The 22743-nt window shown below is 36.8% G+C and overlaps 1 protein-coding gene across 3 annotated transcripts in view; it reads left to right on the top strand.

The window, feature by feature from the left end:
• Window positions 1-22743, top strand: part of LOC103458690 (leucine-rich repeat and fibronectin type-III domain-containing protein 2) — a 130883-nt gene that overhangs the window by 68782 nt on the left and 39358 nt on the right. For 2 of the 3 annotated variants that reach the window (XM_081603023.1, XM_008399680.3), the window contains one exon: window positions 12334-12422. The exons of the other annotated variant lie outside the window; for it this stretch is intronic. The gene's annotated coding sequence lies outside the window, so the exon portion shown is untranslated. The remainder of the gene's footprint in view (window positions 1-12333; window positions 12423-22743) is intronic. 3 annotated transcript variants of the gene reach the window in all.

Genomic DNA, 22743 nt, shown 5'->3' with positions numbered 1-22743 from the left:
TAAAGTGGTAAAATAGGTTCTTCTCAAATGAAGTAATTCAGTGTAAATATGCCCCTGAGGGTAGAAAAGACATTTCTGGACTTTAAATTGCCTTCTCGCTCCATCTTCTCTCAGCAGGTTATCAAGGAGATGATAACATGTTAGTGTAACCTCGCAATCCCTCGATTGCTCTCGTCGATTAAACAATCTGGCCTGAAATTTGACCTGCGCTTCCACTTCCATCCTATTTCAGTTTCCCAGTGGCCAAGCTGGGGCCGCCCGACACCGGCCCCTTCACAGCTCCCTAATCCTCCTCATTAGGCAGAGCCCCAAGGCTCTCCTTACAGTTCATCTATTCCCACATGCCACGCACCCTACCCTGCTTTCATTTTTGGCAGGGTGTGGAAATGTCATGAATTTTCCATGTGCAGTGTGTGTCAGGATGCCAATCTTCTTCTCAGCTGTAGAACTAGAGAAAAATTAGGAGAAATCAGGTCGCAGTCATTTAATTCTCCAGGTTTTTGCCTCTTTTCAGGGAACATTATCCGTCTTTTTTTTTCTTGTTATTCATTTTCTTTTTGTTTTAATGCTGTAAAACCAAACCCTCTCTGAAGTTTAAGTGCGGAAAAACAAATTAAAGCCGTAAAAATCCTCCCTTCCTCTCATGTAAAGGTTGTGGCAGAGCGGCAAATGCTGAGAGGATCTAAATTAACCCCCTTTGAAGTTGAGCTCTCTGGATTTCTCTATTTAAAAAACCTGTTATTGTGAGTCATACAAACAACTGAGACGAATCTGGAGCTGCAGTTTCTCGGTGGTCGACCCGAATCCGAATACGCTGGCTATACGGCTGCATCACGCCCTCTGACAAACGAAGCTAAAACTCTGGTGACAGCAGCAGTAGAAGGCGGGGGAAGAAAAAAAAAATCTAAAAGTTTAGCAGCTTTAGCTCCTTATCCAAAAATATGTTCAGAGTGATACCATGTTCTATTTATAAATGGCTTGCAGAGGGGATTTTTTTTTTTCTTTTTAATCCGAGGCAGGGAGGGGAATGGGCGTGAAATGCTGTACCACAGAGGAGTTTAATGTGTCTGACAAGGTATTAAAACTGAAGAACCAAAAGCAGAGAAGGTGATAACAGCGGAGAATTATTCAATAGTTTCCTTTATGGGCTTCATGTGTCATGGAGGGTACGTTGTATAAAAGATGTACCAATGTTTGTAAGAAAATCAGACATTGTTGTGGAAAACCTAATTACCTCTTTGAAAATGCTTACTCCCTAATAAAGGAATAACCTGTAAATGTAAGACCGCTGTCAAGAATAAACATATCTTTTCACTTTTTACTTAGAAAACAATATAATATTTTAATGATCCTTTCTGCAGCTTTTAGAGGAATGTGCTCAACTGAATGCATTTCAAAGTCTACATGAACATTTCTGCTGAGCCAGTCTCTGTCAAAGATGTGCTGTTGGCTGGTCCTCCCACAACTAACACACAACCAAACAGTATTCACCATCTTTCAAATACAAAATGGAAAGTGTGATAGCTTGTGAACGTTTGTGATAGTTTGTGAACTTTTGTAACAAATAGCTGAGACAGGAAGCGGAAATTAAGCTACAACGTCCATTTTGTGGCTGCAACTTCAATTTCGTCTCTCAGCTGGCATCACTTTTTCCTACATATATCATATCTACACAGCCTACGGTTTGTTTTGCGCTGCGTAGTTAATCTATAGGACATGTCTATGCCTGTCAGTGTCACTTTTCCCATCAGAGAATAATAAAATCCATAGAAGGTACCAAGACAATGTCAAGAAACTGATCCTGGCTGTCACTGGAGATGTGTTTCTGTAACCCAGCAACTGTGGTCCCTTGAGAGGAATGTCCTGAAAATAAGGCCCTCAGCTATTCCATCAGAATGAGAGCTGCCATTGGCAGCACATTTCAGGCCCTTTCATAAGAGGAAAACACTTTTAGGTAAACAAAGAAAGCTCAACCGTGAGAATGAATCTTCACATTCTTCACTGAAAAAAAAAAGAATTACCTTCATGTTTTTAAAGTCTGACTTTAAATAAGGTCTTGTCTGTTTGAATTTTTGAGGATCAAACTTAACACCCTGGGCATCTTGGATAAAATATATTGACATTCACACAGAATACTGAGCTCCTCGTCCCTCAGTAAGACATTAAAATGCAAAATAACCTCCAGTTGTTTAGAAAAGACATCATACTTGGTTTTCTTGGTATTCAGCAAAGGACATGTCAAATTGTCAAATTGTGAACTGGGTTCATTCTTTACTGTCTATATTTTATAAAACAGAGTAAAAATACTTGATATCCATATCAGTGAATCCAGGCCGAAACGAAAGACTGTGGTTGCTTTACTCTAAAGGGGATGAAATTGAAACAGGCATCCTTCCTATGATAAAATAATGTAACATGAGCATCAACCTTGAAAAAATTATGTCGTTTTAATATAATAGGGCTATTTAGCCTTTTAAAAATTATTTATACTCTTTGTCTGATTCCGACTTATAATTTTATACTTTGACGGTCAGTGACTGACTGGCAGCTACATTAAGTACCTGCCTTGTGTGACATATTTAAACACCTAAGACAAAACGTATCCGTTTGCTCATTCTGAGCTTTTATTTCTCCAGCAACCTTGAAGAGGTGTGGCCGTTTTGCTTTCTTTTGGACAAATATGTTTCAATCCAAATACTTCATAAAAAAGGAGCTTTTTATGGTACATAATAAAGTATCACTTCACCCTACGGTCTCCTAATAATCTGTTCCTTCCTCTGATGACGCACCACAAATGCACTAAAGTTTTTGAAATTTGTAATTTTGCCAAATATAATGGACTAACATTTCCACACCTTGATGGAAGACAAATTACATTAGTAACATAGGATGTTTTTATTATTCTAACTCATTTATCTTCAGACACTGTGTACACACATACCCAATATTTTATGGGTAGTTTTGTCAGAGTTATAATTTACCACAGAAAATAATTCAGTGTCATGCTCCAGTGCCTACATGCAATGTTCCACACCCATGTTTTCCACTGATTTTAGATGGTTTTCAGGATAACAATTAAATATCTGACAGCCTTTAAAGGTGAAAAAATTCAGCCGTTGTTCACAACAGAGGAATAGAGAGCAAAGTGAGAAAGACCACAGCTTTTACTCCTACATTTTGGCCTGCATGATAAAGCTACACAAGTTATTTGTTTGTTTTAAGCCTCAAAGATCTGTCACTCAGCACAGAGTGGTTATAGATTCATCCGACCAAAAAAGCAAATACTCAAATTATTTAAAGTTCAACTTTGTGCTGCAGTTTTGGCTGAAAATAGAATTCAGTTCAGAAATAATAGTTTGGGTTTTTGTGAACAAAAGATCTTTGAAGAAAAACCTAAACTGTACTGTTTGCTTTCAGTAAGCCTAAGATCTAAACTAATTAAATTGGGAGATCTGAAGAACAATTTACTCAGCTATGTTCACGTTTCATACGCAATCATGCTGCTATCCTGCGACAGGTTGCAATAATACACAAGGCTGACAAGAGTAGAAACAACAATCAATCCTTAAAAACAAATGTCAAAAGAGGTTCAACTGCTGGGATAATGAACATTACTAAACTGTTATATTTTCCAAACTTGAGTGAGCTATGAAGTGAAGTGATTAAAAAAGATTTGTTCCAGGGAAGTAAGCACAGAACCCTAAAAATTAAATCCGACTGTTTTCTCCGGAACTCGTGGACCTCAAAAAATGTCAGGATGTTTCTTGAACATTGTTCCACATTATGTCAGGTTGCAACCACAAACTTGCATGTAAATTATTGGATTTTACTTGTTGTAATGCACAGAAGAATGTCATGTTTCGCTTTACAAATAAAAATCTAAAAGCTGTGCCATGCTCCCCTTGATTTCCCAAAATACGATCAGGCGCAACCAACTTCATGTCACAACAGTGTCAACTTGTGTGTTAATTAATCTCTGTATAAATGCAGTTCTTCTGCAAAGGCCTTAGAAGTTTCCTAGAGAGCACTGGAAAAGAATAAACTATTTAATTTACCTCAAATTACACCTGTTGCTGTAATGCAACAGGTGCTGCTGAGACGAGTAAACGTGATCGCAGGAAGTCGCCTTTCAGGGCATAGACCTACTAAAACATAGCTGATCAAAACTGACCGGTTGAGCAAGAAAAGGACAGGTGCAGTGGCGCCCATGGGGGAGATGCAGAGATCTGTGGCTCAAGTGGGAGAATTTTTCATCAACACAAATATTAGGATGTCCCATTTCTTACAAACTAGAGCACACATATAAAAAGGAGCTGCTCTGGTCAGGAGACCATCATTAAACTTTTTGTCCTACATGCAAAATGTAGTGTGTGGCAGAGAGCGAACACTGAACAAAATCCTGAAAACACACACCGTTCACTTTGTAGTTGTGCACAAATTTATGTTGATATAAAATCCCTTTAAGACCTTGATGTGTGTGGTTGTAATGTAACATGGATAATTTTGCAAAGCATAAGTGACCAGGTTTATCAGTTGTTTGCTTTTACTGATTTTTTTTATTTTTATTTTTTTATGTAACATCGTATGTAATGACTGAAAAGGAGATTTGTGCTGCTTGAATTAAGATCTAGAACTGGGCAATTTTTCTTTTTTTTTATTATTCAAATTAAAATTCAAATGAATAATAAAATGAGTGCTTTTATTCTTATTGACTTTGACTTCTGCTCTCTGTGGAGATCCTAATTTATTCCTGACCTTTGGTGATTCCCTGCTACACACTGCATTTGTACATTGTTTTGTTGGTAGCCTGCCCTTTAGATCAGAAACAGACCTATGTGTTCTTATGTTTGCATGAGCCGTGCGTGGGTGTAATGCAACAGGTGCTGCTGAGACGAGTAAACGTGATCGCAGGAAGTCGCCTTTCAGGGCCCGTCCATCACAGACGGCCTTCTGTGCTTGTTCAAGGGCCGGTTTTTACAACTGTGGGACATTGACACAAGGAGGAAAAATCACGGATTTTTATCCTTTCTCCTGATTCCTGCTTAGTAAATATTATCACAGTGCTACAAGCCTTGAGGTATTTCACTATGTGCTCCTGCATACCTAATCACTGCAAAGGAAGACTTATTCCGGACAACTTTTAAGTTTTTTTTTTTTTTTTTGACACAAAAGCAAAGTTGTGTTTGTTTAGTAAACTGCTGCTGTCAAAGCAATATAACCTTGAAACTCTATGAACTCCCCAAACTACTATTTGTAAGGACTTTAATGCTTTATGAATAGGATTTATTTACTTTAAAACACTCAGAATTAAAGTTTAGTCTTTTTTTCTTTCTATAAGATGTGTATTGAATATATTACTGGGCTGATTATTCTCTATTACATTATGGTGACACATTGTTAACAAAATGTAAATGCCTTCATTTTAAATCATCTGTTTGGAAAGACAGTGTGCTACCTGACCGAATTTGCTTATAGTTTTTCTCTGGGTTGAAATCAGACATGAAGGATTCAGAAATTACAATTAGAATACTGTTAAAAAAAAAAACAGAAAGACTCTGAATCTTAGACATTAAAACTCAATGAAATCTTCAGTTTATTATCAGCATTGAAAAGATTTTGAAGGTTATCCTACTGAACAGTTTGGGTTGGAAACATTGCATGTGAACAATAGAGTCTGAGCTTCAAGAACCATGCAGATGCAGTAGCTCGTGGAAAAAAAAGCCTGGCCAATCATTGAGGGCACACACAGTACAGTACATGGATTTAGTTTTAAATTGGCCAGCATTTTCTTTATTTTTAGTTTTTAAATTGCTCTGCTTCATTTTCAGCTATAATGAATTAGAACAAGAAAAATAATATTTGGGCTTCACTTTTTGAATTAAATCTGCTGACCTTCTAACTTATTAAAATGCATAAAATTGTCTCTGGTTAAGTTTTATTTATACATTTATACAACTATTGTTCATCCTCTCCATAGATTTGTTCTTTAAGAAACTTGAGGGAAAAGGAAAGCTGTTGAAAGAAAGCATTCAAAAACGGTGGTAGGGAAACTAAAACTGCAAATCACACTGAACACGTCATCTGCCCAGTGAAACATGGTGGTGGCAGCATAATGTTGTGGTGACGCTTATCAGGACAGACAGGAAGGACTTTAAGAGGAAGATTGTGTAAAAAAACAACTGTTGGAGGCTGCAAAAGACTTAAACTTGGGGCATAGGTTGAAATTAGATTACAGCTTGCTACAAAAAGTGTCAATAAAAGCTTAGAGAACGTAAATGCATGAAAAATGTTCTTAAGTTAGTGGTTGGACACTTTAAACTGTGGAAAACTTAAAGTATACTTTTGCAAAACACTGGTATTCATACTCAGATGTGGAACTCAAACTATGAGAGCCCCTTACCTGATCACTTCTCTGGAGATAACTCTGTACTAACAGACCTTCACACTAACCTAAGTGAACAGCGATAAAATCATCAAAAAGCCTGTGGATGCCTACCTTTTTTTCCATCTGGCTGTTAGAGGAGGTAGAGAAATATTTTATAATCGGAGCATATTTCTTTTCAAAGTTATTAAACTTTCATAGTTCAAGAACACACTGCTGTACTTTTGGAAATGTAAGTTAAAACTTAGTGTTGGTAGTTGGTATAGTTTTCCCTTAAAGTCAGTTCTTGTGTTGCACATACAGAGTACCAACATTGTATGCTTGCATTCTCTGCCTTTTAATATTTTATTTCAGTTTGATACTTTCCACATCTATTAACCTGAATTATTTTATCTGTAGAGCCTCCATTTGATGTTCAGCACCTAATACGCTTTGATTTTTGACACTAACGTTCTGTTCAGACCAGCCTACTTTGACAAACTGCAGGACTGTGTTAATCTAATTAGATTGTTTTGCAGGGTAATGGTTAATTATATTCTCTCATCTCCACCACTGTTTTTTACATTCAGTTTATGTGGATCTGTATCACGGAACATTTGAGGTAGCAAATTATGAAGGTCGCCAGAGGCAGGGAAAAACAAAGTCCCTCAACTCATGACGATTTTCTGAGAAACTGTTGTACAGACGTCAGCTGCTGGCACAAAGGCCGCCGCTGCCTCGGGAAAGCTTTTCACCTTGAAAATTCTCAGCCATCGTTTTCAATTTTACACTACATTTCATTTCACATTTAGACATTTATATTGTATATTACCCTTTGCTCACAGTGTCTGAGTGCTACCTGTGTAACATTACCCCCGGGGTAGAGAGCTGCTCTGTGCTCATGACAACCAGCCAAAATCCCCGTGGGACATGTTTTAAACTTAGCTTGGCTCCGTTCTAGCCCACATGTCCACCAACCTCGCAGGGGAGAAATGACTCCAGATGGCCCGCACGTCTGTGCCATCCAAGCTGAAGTTAACACTCGTACTCGTCCAAGCCGAGGCGTCAGGAGTGACATAGTTTGTTCTGCCATTCAGGCAAGAGAAAAGCCTGTTTTTGTTGTTGCTTTTTTTTTTTTTTTTCAGAGAGGGAGCTGCAGCGGAGGAACAATAACAGCTATGGGACAAACAGTAAACAAGTTATGTTGAGCTTGTTTCATTTTATGGTGCTTTTGAGGTCAGAAGGCTCAGTGCCTTTCAGAGGTACTTATACTTTTATACATTAAACCATAACACTCAATGTATTTTACTGGTAGTTTATGTGAAGGACCAGAACAACAAAGCAGTGTGACATTGTAAAGTCGAAGGAAGTGGACAGATAATGTTCAAATTTGTGTATGTACTTTTGAAATCTGTGCCCCTGAGTCGTACTATGCAGCTACGTCTTGACAGCTGTTAGTCTAGTCATGACTCTTCACGAGTCTCCTTCAGATTTGAACATATAGAGACAGACATTTTCACCCATTCCAGCTTCAAAATACTTCAAAAGCTCAGACAGACTGGATGGAGAGTCCAAAAGTCTTAATGGGATTTTGGACTGGGATTAAACTGTACCACTCTTAAAAAAAAAAAAAAAAAAGCTTTTGCTTGCTGTGATTTAGTTAATCTCCAATATGAAATTTTATAATTTCTTCTCATTCTCTATCTGGCATCATTCAAAACTTGGTAAAACAGTAAAAAAAGAAATCAAACTCTTTCTTGTCTTTTTAGCCTCTCAAACATTACGAAAGATTAACTTTTCACAAACAGAGCGACAAATATAATGGTGCATTTTAATTTTTTTAACCTTACAACTTTACATACATGTTCTAATCCAACAAATTTTTAAAAGGACGAGCTATGAATTTAGCAAACCCCGAAGTCTGCAAATATATATTTTTAGTAGTTTTAGGATTGTAAAATCCATCAAAATTAGTTCATCCACGCAACTCTTGGTGATGTTGGTCAGAACTGCTTCGGAGGAAGAATTCTTTCAAAAGAAACTCAATTAGAAAAAAAAATAAAAATTCTTGTTTCAGCATTAGTATTAAATACTTTTCTGAATAAAATCTGAATACATTCCAGAGTTGTCCCTCAGCTGCCTTGTAATTCCTCCCTGTGTATGTTATCTCAAGCTCTTTTCTATGTAATAACCAGTTCCCCAGCTTTGATGCTCTTTAAATGGCACTGGCTGGATGAGTGGTCACAGATATGGAGTGAAAACCACACGGACTGCGTAATGACAACGTCTGAGGATTCGATAAAGCCTTTTCTCCCGGGCACTACAGCCACCCTTGTGGAAAATGTGATTACGCTTCTCCACAGGAGACGCAGTTGGAAGATATTTTTGCGGCTGGGAAAAAAACCTGGTTCTGTCATTTAAACCCATGTTTTGGTCTGCCTCAAACATTGACACTGTATCCAAAACAAAAAGAGTGTATAAATAGTTCATTCCTGTTAAATCTAGCTGAGTGCTAACCATACTTTTTTGGGGGGTTTGGTTGGTTTTTTGCTTCAAATTACGCCAAAGTCTTGAATAACAGAGAAAGCCACTAGATTTGTCATCAGTTGCTTTTTTGAAAATAATAATAAAAAAAAAATTCAAGACAGGTCTGAAGTTGGTAAGTTGACAAAAATGCTCTGCTACAAAACAATGTTGCTTACCTTTTGTAACCCTACCATGTATATTTTAAGAACTTGGTCGTTCTGTAAGTGATGGATCTGGAATCTTACAGTTAGCTTTCTAGGTGCTTTACAGAACTTTTATGGTACTTACTTGCTATTTTCCTAGATTTTACCAGTTCCTTTCTTTGAGCTGACACAAGACTTTACGTCAATTACTTAGTGCTTTTATCAAGTCGCTTTCCCAAAACTTACTGGATACTCAGGTGCTGGACTGTATATGATATAAGTTGTAATGGGTCCTAAAATGTTCCTGAAACTTTCATGTTATGTTCTGAAAAGTTAGTGGGTTCCTTCAGGCTACTATATGCTTTATTACTGTATTATTTTCATAATATATTAGAATATTATTTCCATCATTCAACTTAATTAGTGAAACCTATTTTAAACAATGAATATGCACAAAACAAACATAACTTTTCATTAGATTTAAACTAAATCCATCAAGCTTAATAGAAGTAATGCTTGGCATACATTATTGTCTGAAAAGAATCTGAGTAATACGTGACTTTCATGTTATAAAATGAACTTAATGATTCTGTAATTTATGAAGTTACATGTGGTTTATTGTTCTGGGACACAACCATTTCTAAAACATAAATCTACAAGAATATTTTTCATTTCAATATAGGAACAGCTTGCCTCCTTTGAAACTCTAAAGTGGCTCAACCATCTTCCACAGGCTTTCACACAAAGCCTGTGTGGAATTTTATCTGTGCTAAGGATACACTGTAGTGCATCCATAGCTAATGACCATCATTCTCTTCTGGCTCCTCTGAACCTTTCAGGTTTACAAGCTGCGAATCGTAGCCTGGACAACAGGTTCATATCTGTAAATTAAACTCTGCAAAATCACAACGACGGTGCCCGACAGGAGCGAACAGATTTTAAATGCATTGCGAATGTGATTAATAGTCTTGTTGTGTTGTAATAAAACTGTGCTCTCCTGGCGTCTTTGAAAGTCTCAATTCCCACACTCATTTTGCAAGCCTGAATGTGCATCGCAGCAGGTTAATACGCAAAGCAGCAGCTTTAAATGGAATCTCAATGAAGACAGGGAATGATAATGTGTTGTTTGCAATCTGTGACTGTTAATCTGTAGAGGATAATGACAACTCCATAAAAAAACAGGGGGATTTAAAATAATCAGCATTAAACACATCACCTTCCTCAATCATTGCAGTTTAAATATTTAAATTAGAATAACGTTTACACATGTTTTTAGGGAAAGGTGTCATAAAAATGAAAACAAACTATATTAATTTGTTAAATACATCAGTGTTGCTGATCCTATGACTGAACATATTGCTGATCTGAATCTTTGAGTCTGTTGTACACTAAGGCTAAAGTGACGGATTTACATTTAGATAACTTTCTTACTACTGAGACCTGCAGTTACGGTATTTATGTATTCTTACCCATTCTTGCGAGATGCTGATGTTTCATCATAGATGTTTATGTTGAAATGACTAACTTGAACTTTCAAACTTAATTTTATTCTACACAAGAGTAGATTGAGAGAAAGTTCAGGTTTGTTTTCCAGTCATGAACTCGTTCCTGTAAGATGGGCTCCACAGGACATATAATCATAATAAGAAAACTTTCATATTTAAACATTAAATATAAAAGCTTCAACATAAAATTTGCTCTCATAATATTGTTGATATATTACATTTTAAGTTTATAAATTCTTTACAATTTTCCAGATTTAAAGATTTGTTTTCATGCATGTACTGTTATGTTATGTGAAATTAATATCTGTTTGCTTGTTTATTTTTCTATCCATCAGTCAATTCTGATTCACTATTATTTTATCCATCAATTCATTTTATCGTTTTTGCTTTACTAACAAGCTCTTTTTTTCTGTTATTCCATTTGGGGATTTTTAGGCCTTTTTTTTTACCATTGTTAAGTTTCTGACTTATATATGAAATGATCTGCTTAATTTTAATTAACTTTTTAAGTATTTATATATGCTTAGATTGTTTGTTCTTACATCTTTTAAATAGTTGGATTTTTAGTTATTAATCCATTGTGTTTTTTGGTGGTTTTCTTGTATTCCTCAATTATGGATTGATTGATATAACTTGGTCATTTTTGGCCTTTTAGTTTGATTTGAAAACAAGTGGAAGGTGAAGTCCAGTCAGTGCTGCCTGAAACTAAAGCCAGAAACTAAAGTAGGACTTCATTCAGTTGTCAAAGATCTGTATGGTGACGTTCTGTCAAGGTTTTCACCCATCAGGCTGACATCCTGGTGCTGGACCAAAAGGGAAAAATTGAGGGTGAACACCAAAGCAATGAACTGGAAACCAATACCAGGGGCAGAAAAGTGCGAGAGTCTGGATGTCTATGAACACGATTGGTTCAGGTATCAGCATCGATAGAAATGGCTGGATCATGTGGTTCAGTGAAACCGGACCTCATGAGCCCCAAGAGGAAATAATACTCGTTACAGCCAGAGAACAAAACCGAAGGAGCGCTTGTTTCCTCCGTTAGCATCTGCAGATAAACATATCATAAGTGCACGATCTTTGTGAGCCGAGTCATTAATGGTTCCTCACACATGAAGCGGGACTCAGACGTCCTCGCTGACATGCATGCATCTGCACCCACATTCTCACTCCCACACACATCTCCCAATGCAAACACGTAATGCAGCGCCCCTGCTGCGTGTTTAGAAAGGAAAACAGCTTGTAGGGATGACTGGCCACGAAAAATCAGAGAACAAAGAGACAAATAACGCTCGTCAAGTCATCGCAGAGATTATAATGTCACTTGGGAGCCAAAGCCCAGCATAAACACCCCGCTGTGCAAAATTTCAATAATTTTTCCTTAAAGCAATATTATCCCCCTTTTTCTCTCCTTTCACCCTGCTTTTGTTTGAGAAGCACATAATTCACTCCATCCAAATCATAGCTCGGCCGTCTGAATTTTTAAAGGGTTTCGTAGCTTAGCGGTGAGATTTGCCCTCGGCGGAAACGTATAATCACGCCTGTTTTGTTTAGGATGTGGAGGAGACAGCTCCGTTTTCTAACTGTGTCAGAAAGAAAGAATTATGAACAGTCACAAAGGTCAAATGTGTAAAACATCAAGTGATTTGTTAATGCATAAAGGCTGATTTAGTATTCACCTGCTAAGGAATGGCACTTGACCTTTTCATTTTCAACACCTTTCCCACAGACACGTTCATGCAAAAGCGAATGTGTGGGACATGGACTTTGAGCGCCATTTTCTTTTACCTCCTCTCTGCAGGGCCGAGTGTTCCTCCTGCTCTCTGAGAGTGAATGTGAGGCCTGGAGGATTTTCTGAGGGACCATATGGCACAATACACCACAATATAGGTAAGGTTGGCTTTTGTCACAACGTGAAGCCTGACACCGCTTTTGTATCAAAAGCTCAGAAACTTTAGGTGATAATGTGGGACTTTCTGATCTGGTTTCTGGATTTATTCTTGTTTTTTTCTCAAGAGGCAGAAGTTGAACAAATAATAAAAATAAAAAAACATCACACTGTTAATATTTATTAAAACAAAGATTAAGTCAAAATGGGGGGCGGGGGGAAGCCACCGCTAACTGCAATACCTCAATGTAATTGTTTTAAGTGTTAATTCATTATGAATGAAACTTTTTTACAATGTTACTTCAGCTCATTTAGGTTTCCCAGATAGTAACCTATCTCTTAAAGTTAGCCTAACCATTTCAACCAACTACAGTTTCCAACTTCTGTTGTAGATTTTCTTCTTCAATTTGGATCAGTGTCTAGTGGGGGTGAGCTTTCCCTGCTAGACAGATACCTTCACACTGACCTCTAGGACACTTTGGTTTACAGAGAACCTCACATTCAACTCAAACCTATCAACAGAACAACACACAAAGGTGAGCTTTGTCTGAGCTCCCTTTCAAAAACAGATGCCATCTAAATCCAAGGGTTTCCAAAAGCATTTGTGTAAGTAGTTATTGACTACAAGGTGCCAGCAGCTGCAAAACAAGACCAAATCATCACTCCCCCACCACCATGCCTGGCAGTTTGTGTGAAGTGTGTGCAAAAATCCTGTGTATGGTTTTCCCCAAGCATGTTTCTTACTGACACAAATCTCTAATTTGTTCTCATCCCAATGACATCATTCCAGAGATGCTAACCCTAACCCCAGTGCAAAAACAAGCTTTTTTTAGTCTTAGAGAAAATGCAAGAACTTAATCTGAGATTTACATGACCTTACTTGGAATTTGCTGGAAATTTCTAAATTTGGGAAGACTAGAAAAAAAATGTTTTCACTTGGGAATAATACATGTGTACAGTGATCGACTTTAAATTTCCTGAACATGACCTTATGACTCGATTGATGGGCAACAACTGCTAATGTCTTTCCCCCTGTATATGGTTCTGAACAGCAAACCCAGAAAAGTCCTGCTTTTAAAGGAGCTTCCTCTTGCAACCTATAGGAGCAGCAATTGGATTTAGTTTTTTTTCACCTTTTCTGCTGCGTCTTGTAAAGTGATTTAAAATAATGAACTGTTTTCAATCTTGATCATCTCTGGACATTGAGTTGTTGTTTTTTTTGAAGAGACCATACAAAAAGTCTTAAAAAAAAATTGTAAAAATTGAAGATAATTCAATCCTTCTCATTTCTGCATTACATTGATGCCATGAACTCAAGGAGCTAGCCAGGCTATCAACACCTTCTACACATGTGAATGCTTGCATATGATAAGCACAATTATTTTTAAACGAAACATTCCTCATTTCTTTTGTTTTCTCATGAACCATTTGCAGAGTATTTTCCCCCAACTGATCACAGTAATGATGCATGTAAATGTTTCATCTCTGCTCTAGCTGAGACTTTCTTTGTGGGCTGTAGCTAGAGGGGTTTTTGTTACTGCGCTAACTTCGCAAGGAGACATCAGCCATTTTTTTTTTTTTACCCCAACACAAGTCATTTTTTCATCATTATTTCTGTTCGGTTTCAGAAGAAAACATTTGGATAATATCTTCATGGGTTCTGCTGTGAGCTTTAAAAAAGGATGTACTTTTCTCCCTCAAATGAATAATATGCTCAGCACAAACTGAATGTGTGCAAAGTTAATATATGGGTATTTATAGTGCAAGGCTGATAATGTCAATGGAAATAACATTTGTATGTATTACAGTATTCCAGCGAATGTATTACTCTGCTGGTGAAATCTTCAGAGTCTGAAATATTGCAAACAATCTCTTATTGGGTGTTGCCATGTGGAGATCCCTACTTCTGCTGTTATGTTAATTGAAACACTGTCATTGCAGGTGTGTTCCCGCAATGACAAAGAAGTAAATTGAACGCTGCATTAATTTCAGCAAAACACACCTGAAATATACTCACATATCAGCCAAGAAAAGCTTTTTTAGCTTCAAATATCATGTCCGGTGTTTGCAAATTGTTCAGATATAGATCCCAAATTTACATGTCAAATCCATCTCTCCATTTTTTTATATATTTTTTTGTTGTTGTTGAATTATAATACACAAAATGTTAGGTACCTTTGACTATTTTCCTCAGCAAATAATTGGACAATTAATAAAGTATTATTTTTGGACTACAGTAATGCCTTGTTTTTTTTAACTAGACAAAGCATCCCTTAACAATCTTGGGAGTATTGATTAAACACACTTGTGAAATTCCCATACGGAGTTCTGATAAAAGATTGCTTTCACTCAGCTCCAGGAAGGAAGGACCTCTGAAGTTGTTAAAAAAAACCTATAGATTTGCAAGTGTGTACTTTCTTGTAGTTCATGGTGCATTTTCAAAAGCAGACAGTATGTGGAGTTTCTAAACTCCTGATGCAGAGCGGGTCAATGTACATTCTCTGCAGACAGTCTGAAAGATTTGTTGCAGAAATATTTTAAAATCAACCAGATTCTGTAATGTAAGTGCTAAATGTTCCCACAATGCGTGTATTGTTTTAACAATGTGGTGTTTTTTGCAAATGTTGTGAGCGCCAGAAGGGAAGTATTGGTCTAATTGTGTGTGAAATGTCAAATAAAAATGTAGTGGTGCAACTTAAGGTTACTGCAAAAGTAAACAGCCAAATATATTGAAATACAAATTGAGCTCCGTGTAAAAAATAAAAGCAATCTGTGTAGTATAAAGCTTGCATTTAAAACAAGGTTGACTATGTAAGTAATAATTGATGGAGCCATCTACATATTGATTTTAACATTGTTTAGGAATGGGAGTCGACTGTATAGTTAAATCATAACATAACAAAGAAAGCGAAAAGAGAAACTAGCAAAACTAATAGTTCTCCATAAATGGTCATTGCTAACTACTACTTCCATAGATAAGCCTGTTTGGATGTGCAGTCAGAGCCAGGAATGGTGGGAATGTGATGTGATGCACATCGGTGACACAGAAGTTCAAAATTATAATTTTCAGCCATTGTTTACATCTGGATTTACCATGTTTGGCTTATGCCGGTGCAGAGATATGATGAACGTCTCATATAAATTTCGTAAAAGTCAGATAAAATGCAACATGACCGTTCTAACTACAAATGCTTTGAAAACAATCAAATATGTATCCAATTTAGCAACACATGAAGCGGCACAAATCGTATTTTTTGTGTGGTGAACAGATCGGAAACGGGTCGTTCAGACGGCCCTGAAAAAGTTGCATATGGGTCACATATGGACAAAAAAAAAAAAGTGGATTTGGGTTGCATTTGCTATACTGTGTGAATGTGGACTATGTCAAAGTCCGTGTTCACTGGGAACAGTGATGCTGTTCTTTCTGCAGCATCACATGATGTGTAGAAAAAGAAAAAAATACCATCGTCAATCTTGGGAAAACATTTTATCCCTGAAAATAGCAGATCAAATAAAACAAGATCCTAATCATAAAAAACGACCCCTTTCTGATTGTATACAAAACATCTCGATGCAGCATCAAATGTTTTCAAATCAAGAAACATTTTTATTTTTTAAATGTCTGTGCCAACAACCGGATGAGGTTAAAATTGTGCAGTTAAACCTAAATGGGAGTCAAGATGTATTGGATTGGACAGTTTCCTGGGAAATCTTGAGCTAACCAGCAGCTGCAGCAGATTGTGAAGAATGCGGGTAGAGTGTCATGTTGCTTCAGAACGAGGCTTCATCTGTTAATGATGATGTCTGTGTTGTAAAGCAAGTGTCAGTTCTGAGCCGCGGTGAAAGCTGTCCTACTTTCTTCATACACACTTTGCATCATGATGGATTTAATGTGATCAAGAGTAAGCGCACTCTTTTGATGCTTTGTGCCTGTTCTCTCCGGAGGAGAGAGGGGAGAACTCGTTAGACTTATAGAGGACGTGCAAAATAAACTTTTTTTTTCTTGTCTGTATTCAGGTTTTTCATGAGCTTACTAAATCCTGTACCAAAACAAAACAATGCCTAAATGTAGGCTGCAGGGGGGGTTATGATGATTCAAGTGAGAGTGAAGAGCAATGGAAGAGAGTCTTGTTGTTTTGGGGTTTTACTGACACAAAAATATGGCGAATACAAGAATAGAAAAAGTACATTTAGTGCTACGTTAGGATATGGATATAACTGTTTGACAAAAAAAAAAAAAATATATATATATATATATAAATCATGTGAATATTTCATACGGATGCTCTGCTATGAAGTGTGGTAGCCTATAAAGTTTAATTTTCCTATTGAATTTTCATGAAAGGCTCTTTTATGTGTGAAGTTGTTATTAATCTCCCCCTGACTAACAGGGGATTCAGATGCTTAGGGGGGAAAAAAACCCCAAAAAGATTTTTAGATAGCACACTGATTGAAAGCCTGATAAATCATTTTTGACTCATGGCGAGGAAATCCGACAAGCTTCCACTCAATAAAGGAATAACTCCTCTCTTTGCAATGTCTTGGGAAATCCATCATGTATTGTTTCAATTAGTTCCCCCTTTCAATGTGTGATTCCACCAGTCTGACATCTTAATAAAAGTACTTTACACACTTTGTGTAGATCGTTTCACATTGCTGGAGCAATGCTTCTGTCAGATAATTAGCACCTTTAATTTTTCACCTAGCTTTGTTGTTAAATGCTCCAGTTTTTCTTTTTGTACATCAGGATGAGTTTCAGTTTAATTTGTTTGCAGCCCACCTCAATGGGCCCAGATAGTTTGTTTGTCCAGGTTAATTAATGTGCACCAGTTGGTTTGTCATTCAATTTGTAGGAAAAAGCTCATGTTCAACTTTCCTCGTTTCCCCGTCTTCCTTGATTTCTTCAAGGAATAAAAGAAGATTTTATTTATTTTTTCTATAATTTCTTTCTTTCTCCCTTGTGAAAAAGAAGCTCATAGAAATAAGTCGGAGTTTAAAATGACAGAAGAATTCACCATTACGATGGTAGTAGAGCTCGTCGTTCACATGTTTAAAGTTTCTTTTAAATAAAGAGATAAAACTGAAAACTTATTGTTTGTATCAACTGGAAAGGACCAATTTTCTAGAGAACCTAGAATGACAGAATGAAAAGTTATTCTCACATTCATCTCTGTCGTTTGTGTATATCCTTAACATCTTACAATTGTGAGCTCAAGGAAAATGAGAAAAATTGCTAATATACGATGTGTTATTTTATTTTATTTTTTTCTTGCATGCAAATGTTTTTAAAATCACTCCTGTCTACTGCCTGCATATATAGGGGTGATTCAGAGTAAAACTAAAAGATTTGAAGCCATTTGGTTTAGAGCTTGAAACCTGCTGTGACACACTTGGTGCGAACGCACCCTCTGTGTTTGTGTCTTGCAGTCGAGCCTTTCACATGCATGGGCCGGAAGAAGAGAGGCAGGTGTGAATTCAGGAGGGAAGGGCCTTGCTGGTGGAGATGAGCGCGGGGGGGGGGCGAAAGAGCTGATCAGGAAATGGTGTAGGGAAATCTAATTTATTTTTCATACGCTGCTGAGACGGAATGTCATATATCACACTAAGCTGCAATTTTGTGCCAGCGCCAGGCTCACAAAAGATGAAAGAATAGTGATCAAAGATACAGAGAAGGGAGCCGACTATTGGAGTTGCTATGGGAGCTACTTTCACAGAGAACAATATAAACTGTGTTGAATTAGTCATCCGGTATACTGTCACCGTTGGTTTTCAGTGAGCTACAACTCACTTCAAAAGTCTAATAGTGTTAGACGTTTAAAGTGCTGTTGAGTGATTCACCATAGGATTGAGAATGAATGAGTATTGTTCAGAATCCATGGGCTGATATATTTACAGAAAAAGTACACAGTAATGAACTCAGCAATTGATTTAATGATTGTGATTTATATTAAATATATATATATATTTTTTCAAAACAAATACCTACATTTTAAAATAGTCTCATCTTTTGTGGAAAAGCAATCTGGTATTTTACTGTGGACATACACTTCAAAAGGCAAGCTAATATGACTAATTAGTTTCACAGTTCACACAGGTTGTTTTACAAAAATTAACAAATTTTTTTTAGACATTATGATATTTTAACCTTTAGGATCGTTCTGAGAGTAAAACACTTTTTAAAAGAAGATTGTATGGGTATTATTCTTGTGACAGTTAGCCATATCTGGTAGCTACTTAGCTAGTTTGCCATTTAGCTTCTTCACACAAGTCTCATTGTGACATTTTTTTACGTATTTGTATTTATAATAAATACATGAATAAATTTCAAGGAAAATCTGATAAAATGTTTCCAGTTGTTTAAAATACTGTCTGGTTTTTGAAAATAACTAGTGCACAACTTATTGGTTAGCTTATTCGTAGCTAAGCCAGTTCACAAAGATCTACATTGACCTCATTAAGGAAACAAAAAATACTGCAAAGTATTGAAATCATTTGCGGTGAGTCATCTTCATTTTTCTTGTATATTATGATCGCCATGTTAGGTAAGCTGATTAAAGGAATTTCATAGTTTTGGGTGCTTTACTTAATATTTGTTTAGTTTTTCCTGCTTTTCCCTTTAAATACTAATCAATTGTGAGTTGTTCAAATCTAAGTATTGTCTTAAAAGGTCCAAATAAAGGTGGTTTAAAGAATAAACAGATGCCAACTGTATCGATTTGTAGTTAATTTTATTTATTGTTCCATTTCCATACGTTACCATAAATGTCCAGTTTTTTATCCAATGTCCATTCATTAGAATACTTAATATAAATGGAAAGGTTATGGATTATAGATGACAGCTTTAATTCATAGTAGCTTTAGTAAGTAAGACATTAAAAGTATCTTAGCTTGTTTAGCCTATATGTCTGAGAGTAAGCTTGCTTCTGCTGATCCTCCACCTCTTTCTTTTCCAAGGATTTAGTTCTTTTTTTTAAATTTACAGCATATTCCTTGATGTCTTGAAATACTTAGTAAGTAGACAAGTTAAAGGAATCCTCTTATGTATGTATTATTTCAGGTTTTCATTGGTTTCCAAACAAACTCATAACAAAATCATTTTTAAAAAAATCACAAAACCTAATAGACAGCTGAAGACAGAATAAGTCTCCTTTTAAATCACAATTTTTTTAATGACTCCCTTTTATGTCTTGTTGGGTTCCCCCCCCCCCCCCCCCATTTCTTTTGATGTCTTCTTGCTCATTTAGGTCCTCTAGTATAAAACACACACACAATAAAAAGATATCACAACACTTGTCTTGTTAACAAAACTACCAAAGTATTTTACACAAGCCAAACCAAATACTGGCTGCTGCTCAGAAATTCAATTTGGAGTTTTAAGATACATGCAGACTCATTCTCTTAATTATGGTTTGATTTATTTCTTCATTCGATGAGCTTGTCATCCACTCAATACACGAGGCTTTTAAACCTTTTCATGCTTTTGCTTTGAGATTCCCCACTGTCGTCTTACATGCTATAGAGATCAACTTATTAGGGTATCCATATCAGACTCGGAGGCTGGTTCTGCTTCAGTGGCGCCATGGAAAATGCTCCGATCTTTGCAGAGTTCCTTCTAACAATTTTCAACGGCGATGCTGAGCTCCGTTTTAAGGGATTCAGTCCAATCAGAGTAAAATGTGTTCTTTAAAAAGGAGCATTTGTACATTCAAATTTTACTGTTCATAGCCCTTTTGAGTTTATTTTTGTTTCCAAAAAGTTGTCTTAGTAGTTTTAAAAGTCACTGCAAGTCAAATAGCTTTAATCAAGCACATTAAATGGCATTTCATAGCCATTCACTTGGCACTTTTTAAAAATCAAAATCACTTCGCTCTTACTTTTATATATACTAACTAATTTGCAAGCAGATTTGCTATAAAACAATTATTTTCAGTTAGCTTACATTAGTCCATTTCTTAAGAATATGACACTATGAATTAAACAAAGACATTTTGTATAAAACTATTTTTTAAAGTCACCCAAGAGCCTTGATTCTTAACTTTCACAGAATAAGCAGTTTTCATTGGTTTTCTTTTCACTTCTCGTCCAGTCATCTGTTAGCCTTCGTCTCTGTCATCACTGGGTCCTGTGTTAACCTTGAGAGATTATTTCATTTTATTAAAATATGAAATCTTCTATTCGTCTGCCCATGTCCTGTTACAGCTCCAGTCCTTTGCCGCCACAAAACATGACAGGCACAGGGCAGCTAGAGACGTCTATCCTTGGAGCCGGTGATGGAGATTCTTGATTTGATTTCATTTAACACGTCTTGCATTCCTCACATCTTTTTGGCATTTTGTAGTTTAAAGTAATCCACTGTTGCAATCAAGCAAGCCTCTCTTTAAATCATTGCGGATTACAGAGTACATGGTGCAGGTGTTTTGCAATCACTCCTACACAATGATTTATCATTACACATTACTTGATCAAAAGGTAATAATATATATTATGTTTTTCTTCCTGTTCTGAAGTAAATGTTTTTTCCTTTTTTTTTTTGGGGATAGAGAAATCACAAGCCCAGTTTTACTTGGAGGCATTAAATCCTTTTTAACAGAATAACACAGATGAATACATAATCATGTCTATTTCTCTGATTTAATTGCGTATTAGCTTTTAGATTGCTTTGTGCTTTCATTATGTGATTTCACAGGATAATAATCAATTTTAGTCCGGAGATGAAACTCCCCCTCCAGCAAAGCCCTTCAGATATGAAACACACCCCCAAAAAACTAGGCCACCCAAAAAACTGACGCTCTGCTGCACACACCCGATGCTCAATCTTTGAGGAAGAGGGGAATTGGTCTGCACTGAATCCAGACAACTTTTCATACAATTTGGCGTGACAAACCTGTGGAGCCGAACTAATGCTATTTAAAAAGCTGCAGAGGCTGCCATGTGCTTTTGTCTGATGCGTTTTTCTCGCTGTGCAAAGGAGGGAAAGTCTGAATGCAGAACTTGGTCTTGCTCAGAGAGAGAGCGGCTTTTGTGACGCCGTCTATGGAAATCTCACCTGCAGGAACACATCCATAATCCTGTTGTCTATCTGCTAAACTTTTCTTTTTCTTTTCCCTCTTCTGCACAGCATCATCCTTCACCTGTCTTCCTGACATTCTCTTTGCTCAGCTGTTTTGAATTTGTTTCAGTGTCATGCAAAGCAGATAGAAACCCGTAGGTTGAATTTGTTAACATTGCCCTCTGTTGCATCAGTAGCCAGTCCCAGAAAGATCCCTTTTTTCATCCTCTGAAACATTTTTTCCAGCAAAAATAAGCACTTTAATAAGTACGCACCTGAAATGACAGACAAGAACATAACATCATCCAAAAAATGAGGTACGCCCCATAAGTCTACATCCTGTAGAACCACCTTTATCTGCAATACCTTGCAACTGTCATTTGTTCTATGACTAAATCAGGCTCTCCTATTCTTTTTTACAACATTGCTACAGTTTGTAGAGGTGGCTCTCTTGAGGCAGTGTGTCCGTAAGGCACGTTTTACGTGCTTCCCTGCTTCAGCCCAGGTGATTTCAATCGACAGGTGTTTGCTGAACTGCAATCAGCTGAATCAGGCGTAGTAAATCAGGGAAGCATCACAAACATGAAGTGCAGTGTGCCTTGTGGAACGGGGTTAGGAAACACTGTCTTAAGGTACACAAAAGCATTTTTTATTATATTGAAATCTACATTTTGATTGGGTCTTTGCATCACCTTGAATTGTTTCAGGGTATTCTGCAAAAGATTTACTGTTTATGACCCAGTTTCAATTCAGTCTTTGGTTTAAGAGTCATACGATTTATCCACCAACGATTACTACCCAATTGTTGGTGGATAGTAACAATTGCTCATCCAATGGCTTTGTTTTAACACAAACTGTGTTGCTACAGAGCAACCATCTGCTAGAAGTTATGCTTTGAAGAGCAGCAAGTGGTTTCTACTTTCCCACTCGAATTCTCTTGAAGTTTGACTTGAGATCATTTTTCCATGCTTGTAATCAACTAGTGAAAACTTGCTTCTGATGTATTACTACTATTTAACCTTGATGTCACTGAACACGCTCCAGAATTAGTCATTAATGGAAATGCAAGGCCACATTCACATTATGTTCCGAGGTGATGAGATGATGCAGAGAAAGGAAGATTGGTGTGCTAGTGTTTAGATTAGTTCACCTGCTTTTTTTTTGCTTTCACTGAATTATCTCTATACTATTATATTGGTAGGAAAGAGCAGGAATCCATTTTTGAAAAACATTGCTACAGAATAAGTTAGCAATGATCAAAAAATTAATATCTA

This window comes from Poecilia reticulata, chromosome 22 (genome assembly GCF_904066995.2).
Source record: "Poecilia reticulata chromosome 22, P_reticulata-male-v2, whole genome shotgun sequence".
NCBI lineage: Eukaryota > Metazoa > Chordata > Actinopteri > Cyprinodontiformes > Poeciliidae > Poecilia > Poecilia reticulata.
This window is presented reverse-complemented; position numbering and strand designations above follow the sequence as displayed.